General features: G+C 36.3%; 1 protein-coding gene across 3 annotated transcripts in view; it reads right to left on the reverse strand.

Annotated features, from left to right (window-relative positions):
* LOC133527819 (zwei Ig domain protein zig-8-like) overlaps positions 1–14487 on the reverse strand; it is a 299524-nt gene that overhangs the window by 257159 nt on the left and 27878 nt on the right. For all 3 annotated transcript variants that reach the window (XM_061865003.1, XM_061865002.1, XM_061865000.1), the window contains exon 2: positions 5812–5845. The gene's annotated coding sequence lies outside the window, so the exon portion shown is untranslated. The remainder of the gene's footprint in view (positions 1–5811; positions 5846–14487) is intronic.

Below are 14487 nucleotides of genomic sequence, written 5' to 3' on the forward strand. Positions count from 1 at the left end.
CATTTGAATCGTAAAAATAAGATATGTACTGATTTTGCTATGTTTCTCTCCTCAAATATTACATATAAGTCTGATAATGAATATACATATAAACAAGGTAATCTAATTTACCTCACTGAGAAATTATCATCAGAGGCTGCCGCAAAGACTATAATATCAGCTCCTGCTAACTCTTTTTTACACAGAGTTCCAGTAAACGAAAAACCAAAATAGATAACCGTAAATTAAACATCATTCATCAAAATTGTCGTAGTATTAAAAACAAGCTGCTTCAAATCCAAAGACTCGTGAATCAATACTATCCTGAAATAATTGTTATCTCAGAGTCATGGTTGAGCATTAATGACGTAAATAGTGTAGCTATTCCAGGATACACCCATGCCAATTATTTTGTACGTAAAAAACGCATACATGGTGGAGTATCTATATTCACAGACAAAAACCTTAAATATGTAACTTGTACAAATATAGATAAGCTCTCAGTAGAATATCACTGCGAATTGTGTGCAATAGAAATTGAACTAAAACCTGTAAATTTAATCGTTATTGGGATGTATAGAACTGGCATGGGCGACTATAACAAAATGATAGAAACATTAGAAGCACTATTCAATTTACTCTGTAGTGACTATAAGAACTGCTCAGTAATGATTCTAGGCGACTGGAATGTGAATTTTAGTGTTGAGTCGAATAATAGACGAAAGCTAATCGATCTAATGGCGTCATATAACTTACAAAACATCGTTGACTTCCCGACTAGGGTAGATGGCGACACAAAGACGTCGATTGACTGCCTCGTAACAAACATTCAGATAGATATCATAAACGTCAAATCATTGAAATCAAACATATCTGATCACGATGCCCAACTAGCCCACTTGAATATACAAGAATATTGCAAGCCAAAATATGTATACATCGAAAGGCGCCATCAAAGTGCAGAGAATATCACTAATCTCTGTGAAGCAATGCTGTCATACGATTGGAATAAAATCCTTGCGTCTTACAACTCCACTATCGTTGATAACTTCATCCAAAAATTAAATTACAATATGAACATGCATATGCCACAAAAACTAATCAGAAAAAAAAAACGAGAATCGTATTCCGTGGCTATCTGAATCTGCTTATAATTTACAACGTGATATAGATGATCTGCTCTTATTCCATGACCAGTACCCGCAAATTGACGTCAAGGAGATTTTATGCAGAAAGAGACAAGAAATACAATCCTCATTAAAGAATATGAAAAGGAAACACACGGAAGACCGAATTGTAAATTCAAAAAACCCCAAACGGGAAGTATGGCAAATAATAAAGGAAGAGACCAACAACATCATACAAGAATACAACTGGAATCTAAAAGACGAAAACACTAAAGAGTCCATTCACTACACCGAAATACCTGACTACCTTAACAATTTTCTAATTCGAGTAGGAAATGATCTTGCGTTAAACAACAGCCCAGATATAAACCAAGCCATGGCACATCTTAGGTCAAACTGCTCTGAAATCCAAACCGAATTAGCTTTCTCGCAAATTACTACAGCTGGGCTTGTAAAATTAGCAAAACTAAAGATATCAAAGTCTCAAACAAAGGACATCTATGACATCTCAGGAAAGATTCTATTTGACATTATTTCTGTTTTATCGAATCAATTGACATATATTATAAATAACATTCTCAGTTCCAGTATCTATCCCCCATCACTTAAGAAAACTCGTCTGTGCCCAATTTACAAAGGCAAGGGTGATAAAACAGATGTGGGAAACTACAGACCTATAACTATCGTCCCTATGGTATCAAAATTGATAGAATCTATAATATCAAACGACATTCTAAGACATATTGAACAAAACAAGGCGCTATCAAATGTACAGTATGCCTATAGAATAGGACGTTCCACCACGGCGGCGACTCAGAAATTCGTTGAAAGTGTCACACGATGTCTAGAAAATAAACAAAAAGTTGCAGGAATATTTTTAGACCTGTCGAAGGCCTTTGACTCTGTGAATCATTCCCTACTGCTGGCTAAATTGAAAATATATGGCATAAGAGACAAAAGTGCATACTTACTGGAATCGTTCCTGACAGAAAGGGAACAGACTGTAGAAATAAAAGTCAACGGTAAACACTACAGATCACAGCCACAATTAACAACATTAGGCGTGCCACAAGGATCGTCTTTAGGGAACACCTTATTTTCCTTATTTCTAAATGACATTGATAAACTTGACATAGACGGAGAAATTATATTATATGCAGATGACACGACAATTATTGTAAATGATGAATGTGATGACAAATTAACTAATAAAATAAGCATGATCCTACAGAAACTAGAGTGGTGGTTTAGAATTAATGGACTTAAATTAAACTCTGAAAAGACGAATATAATGAAATTTAACACTCGTCAAAATGACGATAATAAAATAAATATACCTTTATCAAATGGCGCAATCATTGACAGTGTACAGCATGTAAAACTACTTGGTTTTAACTTAGATACAACATTGTCATGGAAATTGCATATAAACTCAGTATGTGGAAAGCTAGCAAAAGGCATATATATCCTCAAACAATTGAAACCCCTCATCTCAAATAATCATCTGAAAGAAGCCTACTTTTCATACATACATTCCATCTTGTCCTATGGTATTATACTGTGGGGAAACTCAACTGACTTTGAACGTATCTTAAAAATGCAAAAACGAGCTATTAGAATCCTGGCCAATGCAAAATACAATGATAGCTGCAGAGAACACTTTAAAAACTTAGAAATATTAACATCTGTATCGACATATATCCTCGAAGTTATAATGTATGTAAGAAATAATCCAAATGAATTTGAACGTATCGGTGACGTAAGTAAACGACCGACTAGATATCCTGACAACTTAAGGCAAAGCAAATGTAGATTACAAATCGCAAAAAAGTGTCCCAAAATAATAGGGCAGAAATTATATAACAAGCTGCCAAAAGAAATAAAAACTGAGACTCACATCAACACTTTCCGTCGCAAAGTTAAGCAGCTCCTACTTGACAGGACACTTTATAGCATTAAAGAATACTTAAATGATAATTATTAATGTATAAATAGACTACGGATAATTGACGAATTATTATTCAAATTGTATGTGTAAATGTGATTGTATTATATATATTATTATTATTATTATTTTTTTTATGTTTCAAATTTGTAAAATAATGTAAATGTTAGTTTAAAATGTGTACCTAGAGTACCGACTTTGACGATCTCATTATGTGTGCATATTTTTGTTTGTATTAATGAAAATTGTGTATTGCTATTGAGAAATAAATAAATCTAAATCTAAATCTAATCTAATCTAATCTAAATCTAAATCTAAATCTAAATCTAAATCTATCTAAATAAATGCTAGAACGTATGGCCCATAAAATAATGGTATTTACTGTTTGCAGTATGCAATGTATTTATGGATAAGTGCTGGTGGCCTAGCGGTAAGAGAGTGCGACTTGCAATCCGGAGGTCGCGGGTGCAAACCCGGCTCGTACCAATGAGTTTTTCGGAACTTATGTACGAAATATCATTCGATATTTACCAGTCGCTTTTCGGTGAAGGAAAACATCGTGAGGAAACCGGACTAATCCCAACCAGGCCTAGTTTACCCTCTGGGTTGGAAGGTCAGATGGCAGTCGCTTTCGTAAAAACTAGTGCCTACGCCAAATCTTGGGATAAGTTGTCAAGCGGACCCCAGGCTCCCATGGGCCGTGGCAATATGCCGGGACAACGCGAGGAAGAAGAAGAGTTTGCAATGTATTTATTTTAATTGGAACATGGTAAACTACGACCCGACCCAAGTATATATTAAACATAAATTGTGGATGTTGTCGCATGGGAGGAAATTGGCATATCTAGGGTGTGGAAGTATACGGACGTAGCGAGAGATTTAATAATAGAATCCTGAGCGTAGTGAGGGATTCAAGAGTTAACGCTCACGGTGGAAATCATTTTGCTACCGTGTGACATATACTGCTTTTTTACACCACCTATGAGGAAATTCGTATGTATGGAAATATTATTTAAGCTAAAAAAATTATTCAAAAAAGTAAAGTGTCCTAGGACAGAAAAGTGCCACTTTGATCCTACCTATCGGGGAAGAAAAGTGCAACTTTGATCCCTCCTAGCAGGGCGAAAAAATATTTTATATGGAAATATTATTTAAGCTAAAAAAAAGTTATGCAAAAAAGTAAAGTGTCCTAGGACAGAAAAGTGCCACTTTGATCCTACCTATCGGGGAAGAAAAGTGCAACTTTGATCCCTCCCAGCAGGGCGAAAAAGCACTTTTCCGAATAGATAAAGCGAAAAAGTAGTTTTTTATTTATTTAACATTACTGGAAAAAAACTCGCTTTGGAAATTATAACGAGCCATCTCTAGTATTGACTATTGGGAGCGTGCACGACTGTCACGCAACCTAGTGTCCGCAATTCTAGGGGAAAACGTCAATCCACTACATCTTATAAAACTTCGAGCCATATAATTGTACGAAATGTTAAAGACGCTATCCGCAGTTAGTTCACATTTTTACCACCTTGCGCTGGGATCGCTTTACTTACCCCCACCACGCACTTCGCACGGTCCCAATTGACGCCCACTCCCTCCGCCGACGTAATTACTCACTGGAGAACACCTTGTAAGAAAATATTCTATAATATCTATATAGATTAATGGCATTTTTTATTTATACTACGTCGGTGGCAAACAAGCATACGGCCCGCCTGATGGTAAGCAGTCTCCGTAGCCTATGTACGCCTGCAACTCCAGAGGAGTTACATGCGCGTTGCCGACCGTAACCCCGCACTCCTCGTTGAGCTCTGGCAACCTTACTCACCGACAGGATCACAACACTATGAGTAGGGTCTAGTGTAACTTTTTTTTATTAAAAGATTAGTATTATATTTTGTCAGTTTAAATCTTTGTGACAGAACTTATGACCTAAGTATAATGTGGCCAGTAATTGATATTTTACCCTATAAGTTAACACACTCGACTTATACATTCGATACTCTTAGAAATGTACTTTTATAAAAGAAAATCAATCAATCAATATCATTTATTTGCAAGAATACTTAATTATAGTTACAGGATGTTCTTGTAGAATATTGTACAGTATTCTATCGTAATTAAACGATGCGCAAATTTTATTGTACAAAAATTTTTAGTCCAACACAATGTGTTAGACTGAAAATAACTATACTATTAAATTTAATTAAATTGCATGCAATAACAATTACAATAAATAGATTAGACTATAAAAATGGCATAGCACATATCATTACATCAATTGGACTAATCTCCTCTTCTTCCTCGCGTTGTCCCAATGTTGTTGTTGTTGTTGTTGTTGTTGTTGTTGTTGTTGATATCAATTGGACTAATATCAATACAAAACATAAAGTCATCCAAATAAATGAAAAAAGGTCACACGCTCGAGAAGACAAAATTCCGAGTTTGATGAGTTAAGCCTCACAATAGTATGTTACATGAATGTTGTATTTGTATTTTATGTTAGTATTCGATTTCTCATATAATAATATTGTAAATATTTGTCGTATGTATTCGTACTTAAATACATATTTTGGCCCTGTGGTAAGTTAATAACTTGTAGATATTGTCTTCTGGCATTAACTTCGTACTTTGTACAACATTTACTTTGTTTTAATAAATAAATACATAAATACCTATAAAGTAACAAAACTTAGTTCTTTTTCCATGCAATTGTGGCTTTGCGACTACAAAATAAGAGATGTACATAAAACAGCATTGGCTTACCTTAGTTATTAGTTCTCCAACCACACGAATATATCTGTAACAAGAAAACAATTTAGATTTCTGACATTTTTAACTTAGAAATTCGATTGTATACAATTTTTTTGCAAAAATGATTTTAAACTCTTTTTTAAATACTACGTCGCTGGCAAACAAGCATACGGCCCACCTGATGGTAAGTGGTTACCGTAGCCTATGGACGCGTGAGAAGCTACATGCGCGGTGCCGACCCTAACACTCGTCCGCACGCTCGTTGAGCTCTGGCAACTTACTCACCGGCAGGAACACAACACTATGAGTCGGGTCTAGTGTTATTTAGCTACAGTTTTTGTAAGGTGGAGTTACTTCTGCTCTAGATCTGGAATGGCATCCGCTATGCTGTGCCCTACCACACTAAGCGCTAAAGTTGCTTAATTTAGTATTTTGTACTGTGTTGGCTACGTAATAATACTAGATAGAGTTACCGTGAGCACTATACATTTCACCAATAATCAAAAATATTTCATTGGCGAATACACAATTCATATTAGTGGAATAAATTATTCCCAAACCAACTTTAATAACTTAGTTGACACATTGCTCGCAGATACTATACAATAATTTTAACTTGGAATTTTTCTTCACAGAACTTGAAGAAAGAATTGGTTACCAAACCGGAATATTGGAAAAGTTATTCAAATTATGGAACTGTGGTGCCGCGGTGGCCGTTGAATTATTACATTACTTTTTAATATATTTTTGTTATTTCCTGTCCAAAATATCAATAAACCGTGTGGAGCTCTGTAACACGAGAAAATAATTTAAACATATTTATACTACGTCGGTGGCAAACAAGCATACGGCCTGCCTGATGGAAAGCAGTATCCGTAGCCTATGTACGCCTGCAACTCCAGAGGAGTTACATGCGCGTTGCCGACCCTAACCCCCTCCCACCCTCGTTGAGCTCTGGCAACCTTACTCACCGGCAGGAACACAACACTATGAGTAGGGTCTAGTGTTATTTGGCTGCGATTTTCTGTAAGGTGGAGGTACTTCCCCAGTTGGGCTCTGCTCTAGATCTGGAATGACATCCGCTGTGCTGTGCCCTACCACACAGAGCGAGATGACATTCACAATGCCCATACCTCTCTTGTGGACGTAGTTTAAGGACATACCCGGGTCCAAAACACACACACATATTAGATTATACGCCTCAAGCGATGACATTTTTGTTCAATATCTTTTGTTAGACCTCCTATTTTTCATACAAATTAAATATTATCTTCAATGTAAGCCCGAAACACATTATTAAAACGTGGCGTGACGCCATCCGACGCGACGAGTAAGACTCGTCGATCAAATTGTCTTATTTTCTATGACCAAAATCGCACTATGAACACTCCACGTGACGTCGCGTCGGGTTTTCACAGGTCTTGGCCATAGAACATAATACAACTTGATCAACTCAACGCGCGTCGCGTCGGGTCGCGTCGGGTCGCGTCGGGTTACGTTTAAATAATGTAATTCCGGCTTTATTAACGTTGCTTGTCACGCTTTAAACATAATAAAGTGCTGTGCGGTTCACGAGGAATTTCCTCCCGCGGACGCTTCGGCTGTGGAATGAGCCCAAGTAGCATTTTACTCCATTTAAGAGTACACATTTAGTTCCCAGGTGTACTTGAAGCATTATTACAGTTCACTCGTGATGTATAAGCTGTATTATTGCGATTAATAACACCTATACCTGTCTAAGGCACTTATAGGAGGGTAGAGTTATACTTTTATACGACTGTTGGTGTTATAATACTCTAACAACTATCCTTTAGTCAGCCGTCTGACTAAGAGCATTATAGGAGGGTAGAGATACGGCAACCGCTGTTTAACAGCCTACTTGTACGATGTTGTAGAGCTAGCATTTTAATAGAACACACATGGTCATTTATAAAGCCAAAAGCTGTTATGTTTACTTGTTTGAGACTGTTATACAGCTAGTAGCTGTAGTAGGACTTGTTTGTGATCATTAAAATAACCTTTTTTTACTAGCTGTACAGAAGTGTTTAAATGGTTCGCATGTGCACTGTAGGCTGTTAAAAGGATTATATGTGTTGTCCATTAACATCAATAGCAGTTTATTTGTCCACAAGTACTACTCTAATTTGCTGTAAGCTGAAAATGAATGTGAATGTGATATTCTATTACACTTATCCCACAAGCTGTGTGTTTATATTACGTCGCGTGCAAAAATTTCTGAAAATGAATAACAAATCTTGGAAAATAAGAGCGAGAACCGGTGGAAGAAGAAAGGATCTCTAAAATTTCAGTATATTGAAAGAATTATACGATGATACACAATTGACCTAAACTACATCTTAAAGCTGTACATTAGTTCACATTAGAATAAATTTATAGACATTGGCTCTGTAGTGGTACAAATGTGGGACTTTATATAGGTAACAGCATTCTAACAGAACACATGTGAACCTATTATACGCTCACCGCATTAAATTGGAGTTATATCAGTTCACATAGCCGTATTTCATTTCCACCATTTTGTTCTGCGTAACCTAAAATATTTACCAAATAAATCTCCAAAATTATCATGCAGATTTATCACAAAATACGCAGATAGAGCGATTGAGTTTTGGTTTCATGCTATAATTAATTACCGTAGTATAATTATAATGCCAATATAATGTTAAAAACTGAAAATTGTTGATTTCCTCTCAGCCAGTTTTAAATATTTTAAAATGAATATCGCGTTTTTACAGAGGCGCGTGAATATTTTAGCTGTAAATATGTATACATTTCACGATAAACTTGCATTCCCATAGCATTTAACATTATTAAGAATTTAAAACAGGTACTTTACCGCGTGTTATCATAAAATTTATCCAAAGGATATCCGCCGGTGTTTCTGATGGCACACAAAAAACCAAACTAATGAGGAATAAATAAAATAAAGAAATATAATGGACCCACGTGAATTTTAGGTAGCACTGGAGTACTTTTGTCGGATTTTATAACTGTGATAGCTGTGTATTTAGCCACTTGTTACTCTTTATTACACTCATGTACGTTGTATGGGTCACACTGCGTCCCATATAGTGCCATTTGTCAGCCTTAAGTCCGATGTTACTACTTAAACTGCTATTATAATGCTATTATACTGCTAATGTACAGCCATAGTGAACTTAAGGCTGTCTAATTTGTGCCCAAACTGGTTCTATAAGAGCATTATAGCAAGCTATACAGCTCTTATACAGCTGACTTACACAGCTTGTGGAGTACATGTGAACGACTAGACATCTCATATAGAACCCCGAATGCCACTTGGGAGCTCCCTTTTGAGGTTTTCCCGAGGGTCTACAGTATGGGGTTCATCAAAAAAGGAGTGTACAGGTTTTTAAAGGGTCGGCAACGCGCATGTAACACCTCTGGAGTTGCAGGCGTCCATAGGCTGCGGTGACTGCTTACCATCAGGCGGGCCGTATGCTTGTTTGCCACCGTCGTGGTATAAAATAAATAAATAATAATAATAATAAAATTGCCAATATATTGTGTCTTTGAATAAACTTTGTGTTCTAAAAATCAAAAGTCAAAACACAAGTTGGTTTTAAAAGTCACTGAACAAATGTTGGTCAATTTGAGGAGTACAGCCTAAAGTTATTTATTTGCTCCTGTTACAACCCCACCCGGTATACATTTATCATAGACTAAAAAAAATTACTAACAATCAAACATACACAAGCCAAACTACACCCAAATAAAAGCCAGGAATCTCCCAACGGAATCAGACACAGTGAGAGTTACAAAACGACTTCTGCTAAACTCAATACCCCGGAACTTGGTTTCCACGAGCACGGAATACAAAATATAGCTTTTGACACTGAAAACCGAACAAATATGTACAGAAAGTCAACGTCCTGCAGCAATTTTTACGAATTCCCCAGCATTCTTGAATTTGCCGTCGCCTTCAACATCCGGACCATTTTTCGCACTTCGAATAAATTTGACCGAATGCCGACGCGATTGCCAACATACGAGGACAGTCGATGCGATTGCTTGGCGAGAGAGCGCGAAAAGGCCGATTCGGATTTAACGTTTGGATATTGAATAAGCATTGTAATATAGCAAATCTGCCGGGTGCAGCCACTGCGCGCACTTGTCTGAAATAAAAAATCCGAACCATTATTCACAAGTCAACTAAATTTGACCGAACGCCGACGCGATTGCCAACATACGACGGTAGTCGGTGCGATTGCTTAGCCAGGGAGAGCGAAGAAGCTGATTCAGATTTAACGATTTGTTATCGAATAGACTTTGTAACATGGCCAACTTGCACGGTGCAGCAAACGCGCGCACTTGTTTGTGATAAAAATTCCGGCCATTATTCTCACGCTGAATAAATCTGACCGAACGCCGACGCGATTGCCAACATACGATCGATGCAATAGCCGATGCTATTGCTTGGTGAGAGGGAGCGAAGAGGAAACCGAGAGAGAGAGAGAGTAACATGGCAAACCGTGCCACCACGCGAACTGATCAAAACTGATGAAAAGATGAAAATTGTTGAAACTGAATCAACTTCTTAGTTTTGGTGCAGTTGTAGCTCGCTCCAACTAGATTTTCTCTAGGGACTACTGCCAGTAACGTACATATGGAGTTGCAAACATCTGTAGTTGAACTTTTGATGCAACTTAACGTCAGATGAGCGCGCTTGATTGCCACTGATGTGTTATCAACTTGGCCTAAAAATATTTAGTCCATACAAATGTTCTCGACATTTTCTTCTCTGGATTTTGGGTCTAGATGATTTTTTATACGAGTTCAATATTAACATTACCTGTGTCTCTACGTTTAGCTTTTTTTTGATATTCTGGTTTTTATAAAAACTAGGTCACTTCAAACAGCGCTAAACACGGCCACAAAAATGCGCGTAGCATACAAAATCGATATCAATCAATACAAAAATCAAAACGGTCAGACACAAATAATTTCATTCTCATTCCATTTCCAAAATTACATTACGATTGCTAAGTTTTGGAGTACGAAAATGTCGAGAACGAAACCTCGATTTCTGAGATTTTTACGCAGGGTTTCTCGCCTAAGCTGCAGTTGTCCTTATCGCACTAATTATAGGAGCCGCCCCATCAGCGCAACAGAGATATTTACCTGAAATTCTCAAATCTGAGAAGAAGCTCGGCTAGTCCTCTTAATATCTCAACTCACCTTTGCTCGCGTTAGCAATGGGAAAACGCTACTACTTTATAACGGAGCTAGAATTGAAAATGTTATCAGTTGGATATTTCAAAGATTTAGTTTTATATATTTTAGAGGTTTGTGATTTCTTTTCAATTGCATTTGACATCAATTTTGTTTATTTATGAATCTTTAGATAGTTCTTGCTTATAAAAACTATTTATTTACAGTTTTTTTAAGAGGTACTTTTTACAAAGAAGCATACGGGCCACCTGATACCACCTAATCGTTTGTTTATAGATGATCATCAGAGCCACCGATCTGGCCTCCATGTATTTTCAGTAGTCAGTTGGTTTGGGGTTAATCACCGATGGCCTATTTTATATCGAAACATACAATATTTACTCTTTTTTTTTTATATTATAGGACCTTATTACACAAATTGACTAAGTCCTACAGTGAGCTGAATAAGGCTTGTGTTGTAGGTACCTAGACAACGATAAATATAATATATAATTATAAATTAAATACATAGAAAACACCCATAACTATGAAACAAATATCCGTGTTCATCACACAAATATTATGCTCTTACCAGGATTTGAACCAGGGACTAGGCCAGACCTGTCGTCAAGCTATACATTAATATAAGAATTTAAAAATATAAATTACATGTCGAATTTTGGAGAACAGTATCCTGGTTTAAGAAACAGCTAAAGGGCACTTATAAAATACAATCAAATGTTTAATAAATTACCATATTTCCAGGAAAATATGTTTTATTACATCATAACTACCGGCAAATAAGCACAGAACGGGTTTATATTGAAATGGTTTGAAAGAGAGAATAAGATAATCTTAGGGCCTACCGCGAACACCGAAATTCGCAAAATACGGGCATCTTTCTATCTATACAGGGTGAGTCATGAGACGTGAGCAGAACATAGCCTACACAATCAGTAAATGTTAATGAATCGTTCACCGTCATATTTAAGTAAAACAATCACGGTTTTTTCTAATATCTAACTTTTTTTTAATTTGATTATCTACAATCATGGACACCCTACAACACTTAATTAACAAAGGTAAAACTTCTTTAACCGTTATGACATCAGTTTGATAATGAAGAAAATAAAATGTCACACTCACAGTGAGATACGATTTTTCAAACGTAACCAGACTCTGTGACGTTCAATTTGTCACTTGTTATGGATAAAACAAAGAGGGTGACCATAAATGTCGTAAATAAAATAAAAAAACATTTTTTGAACAGAAAAAAAATATTTACGAAACAGTTACTGATAGCTTACTGAATACGCAGGCTTGATCCTGCTCACGTCTCCTGAATCATTCTGTATATAAGGGGATCTATGGATCTGAGGAATTTAAAAATATATTTTTTTTCTCTTTTACTCCAATTAAGAGTGAGTAAAAAGCTAACTTTGGTGATCGCAGTAGGCTTTCTGGGCTATAAAATGCATTCGATTCATCATAATTATCGAACTCACTGCTAAGCTACAATCGCAGCTCCAACAAAAAGATATAAAACGCGCGACGGAAGATATGGCTGGTGTGCTTGTTTACCTTTTCTCTCAATAACTCTGAAAATATGCTTCTATTTAAGATTTTGCTCGGCAGGTCCTTAGGCTGTATCTATATTCTAGAATTATTCTGCTATGGTATGCAGGGTCACTATATAAGTACTCTAAAAATAAATAAATTTAGACATGTTTTTTGTAAAAAAAAAACTATCAAACCAAATTAAACTACCAAGGTTTTAATTAGAGCCTGCCCTTGAAAATAAAGTCTAGTATCTTTAAATTGTTCCATGTATTTTTTGCTGAATAATAACGTGAAAAAAATTCAGTATGAAAATTACAATTTTGCTTAAGCCCGTTAAGGTCGCTTGGCGCAACGCTCTATGCAAACGACATTATCGCATTCAACACATGTACTTAACTAACAACAACCCACTTAACTGACCGGAATTAGATCTTATGTCTACGTAATAAGGCTGTCGTCAGTTAAATGTAGGGATGGCACATTATGTTGGCTTATCGCAAGCGTGTGAATAGGGCTTAGGAGCGGGTATTGGGGCCCAATAAGGCATGAAGCTTATGGCTGACTACACGCTTATTGGGAACCCGTCTGATTATATAAATGTACACATTCTACACAGACACCGCATATTGAAGCGTTTACAATAGACGTGTGTCGTTCACGAGTGAGTGGTTAAAATTATCTATATCTTTTGATTGAACTCACTTACTCTTCAACTCACTGAAGATTTAATTCGCCTCATCTATCTCAGTGTTACTTGCTCGACCTTCCCCACTCTTGATTCGAATGAGCCGGCTGAGCTCAACGAGTAAGACGATGCGAATATGCGAAACGACTGTTTCGGAACAGTTCTTATGAATTCAGAGGGTATCGGGATGATATCCACTCACATGATTCCGATTTTAACGAAAGGTGCCCTGAATTGCTCTGCCATTTCGCAGATACGACGGCACAGTGTCGTGATATCTTCAAAAATCGATAACTTTGCTTCTGCTTAAGCATTTGGAATGATTCTTTCGGTTTTATAATGGTAAAGAAACAAAGAAATTTATTTGCTTACTTTAGCTATTTGCTGTTATAATAAAAATAATTATTAAAAATTCACGAAGTTTACCCAAAGGAATAATATACGAGTTATAGTAGAAAACTATTTTTAATAAAAAATATAAATCGATAACATATCTTTTTTTTTAATTCAATTTAAAGAAGGCTTAATAATCTTTTAATTGATACTAAACACCTTGATAGCTCACCTATAAAATTGCAGAGTAAAACTGATTCAAATTCTGATAAGGAACTTTCGAATTGCTCCACCTGGCGTGTAACTATGTGCTATATTCGTGATTTTTTTGTGGCTCATTTAGACACTGAAGTACAAAAATATAGTAAATAACCGTTTAAGACACTAATTACCTTGAAATAAAATACATAATTTATGTAATATTGACAATGATAGTGGCTTTATAACTTAAAATAACAAAAGAGTATTTGCATACCTACTAAACTTTGGTGTTTTTAAAACGGCCGATCACCAACAACCGAACTAACTTATAACTACACTAACACGTATAATATATGCACCATAACATACACTTCACAACAAATTAAGCACAATAAGCAAATAGTAACTATTAACACATGAAATTATACTGATTACAAACGTAAATAAACAACACGGCGGCCGGCAAACTGACCTGCGCCATGTCAAAAACAAAGATGGCTACCTATTTAGGGCGGAGCACAACAGTCGCGCGGTGCAGATGTTCAACAGAAATAGGAAATTTTAACACATTCACTGCCAGACGAAAAACGGCAAGCTACCCAAGGATCCGGGCAATATATATAAGAAATATTAGTAAATAGAAATTATAAGTAAGTAGTAACAAACACCCCAAAACGCGTATGCAACGTCTAGTATACCACATGCCTTACGATGTGCAA

This window comes from Cydia pomonella, chromosome 18 (genome assembly GCF_033807575.1).
Source record: "Cydia pomonella isolate Wapato2018A chromosome 18, ilCydPomo1, whole genome shotgun sequence".
Taxonomy (NCBI): Eukaryota; Metazoa; Arthropoda; class Insecta; order Lepidoptera; family Tortricidae; genus Cydia; species Cydia pomonella.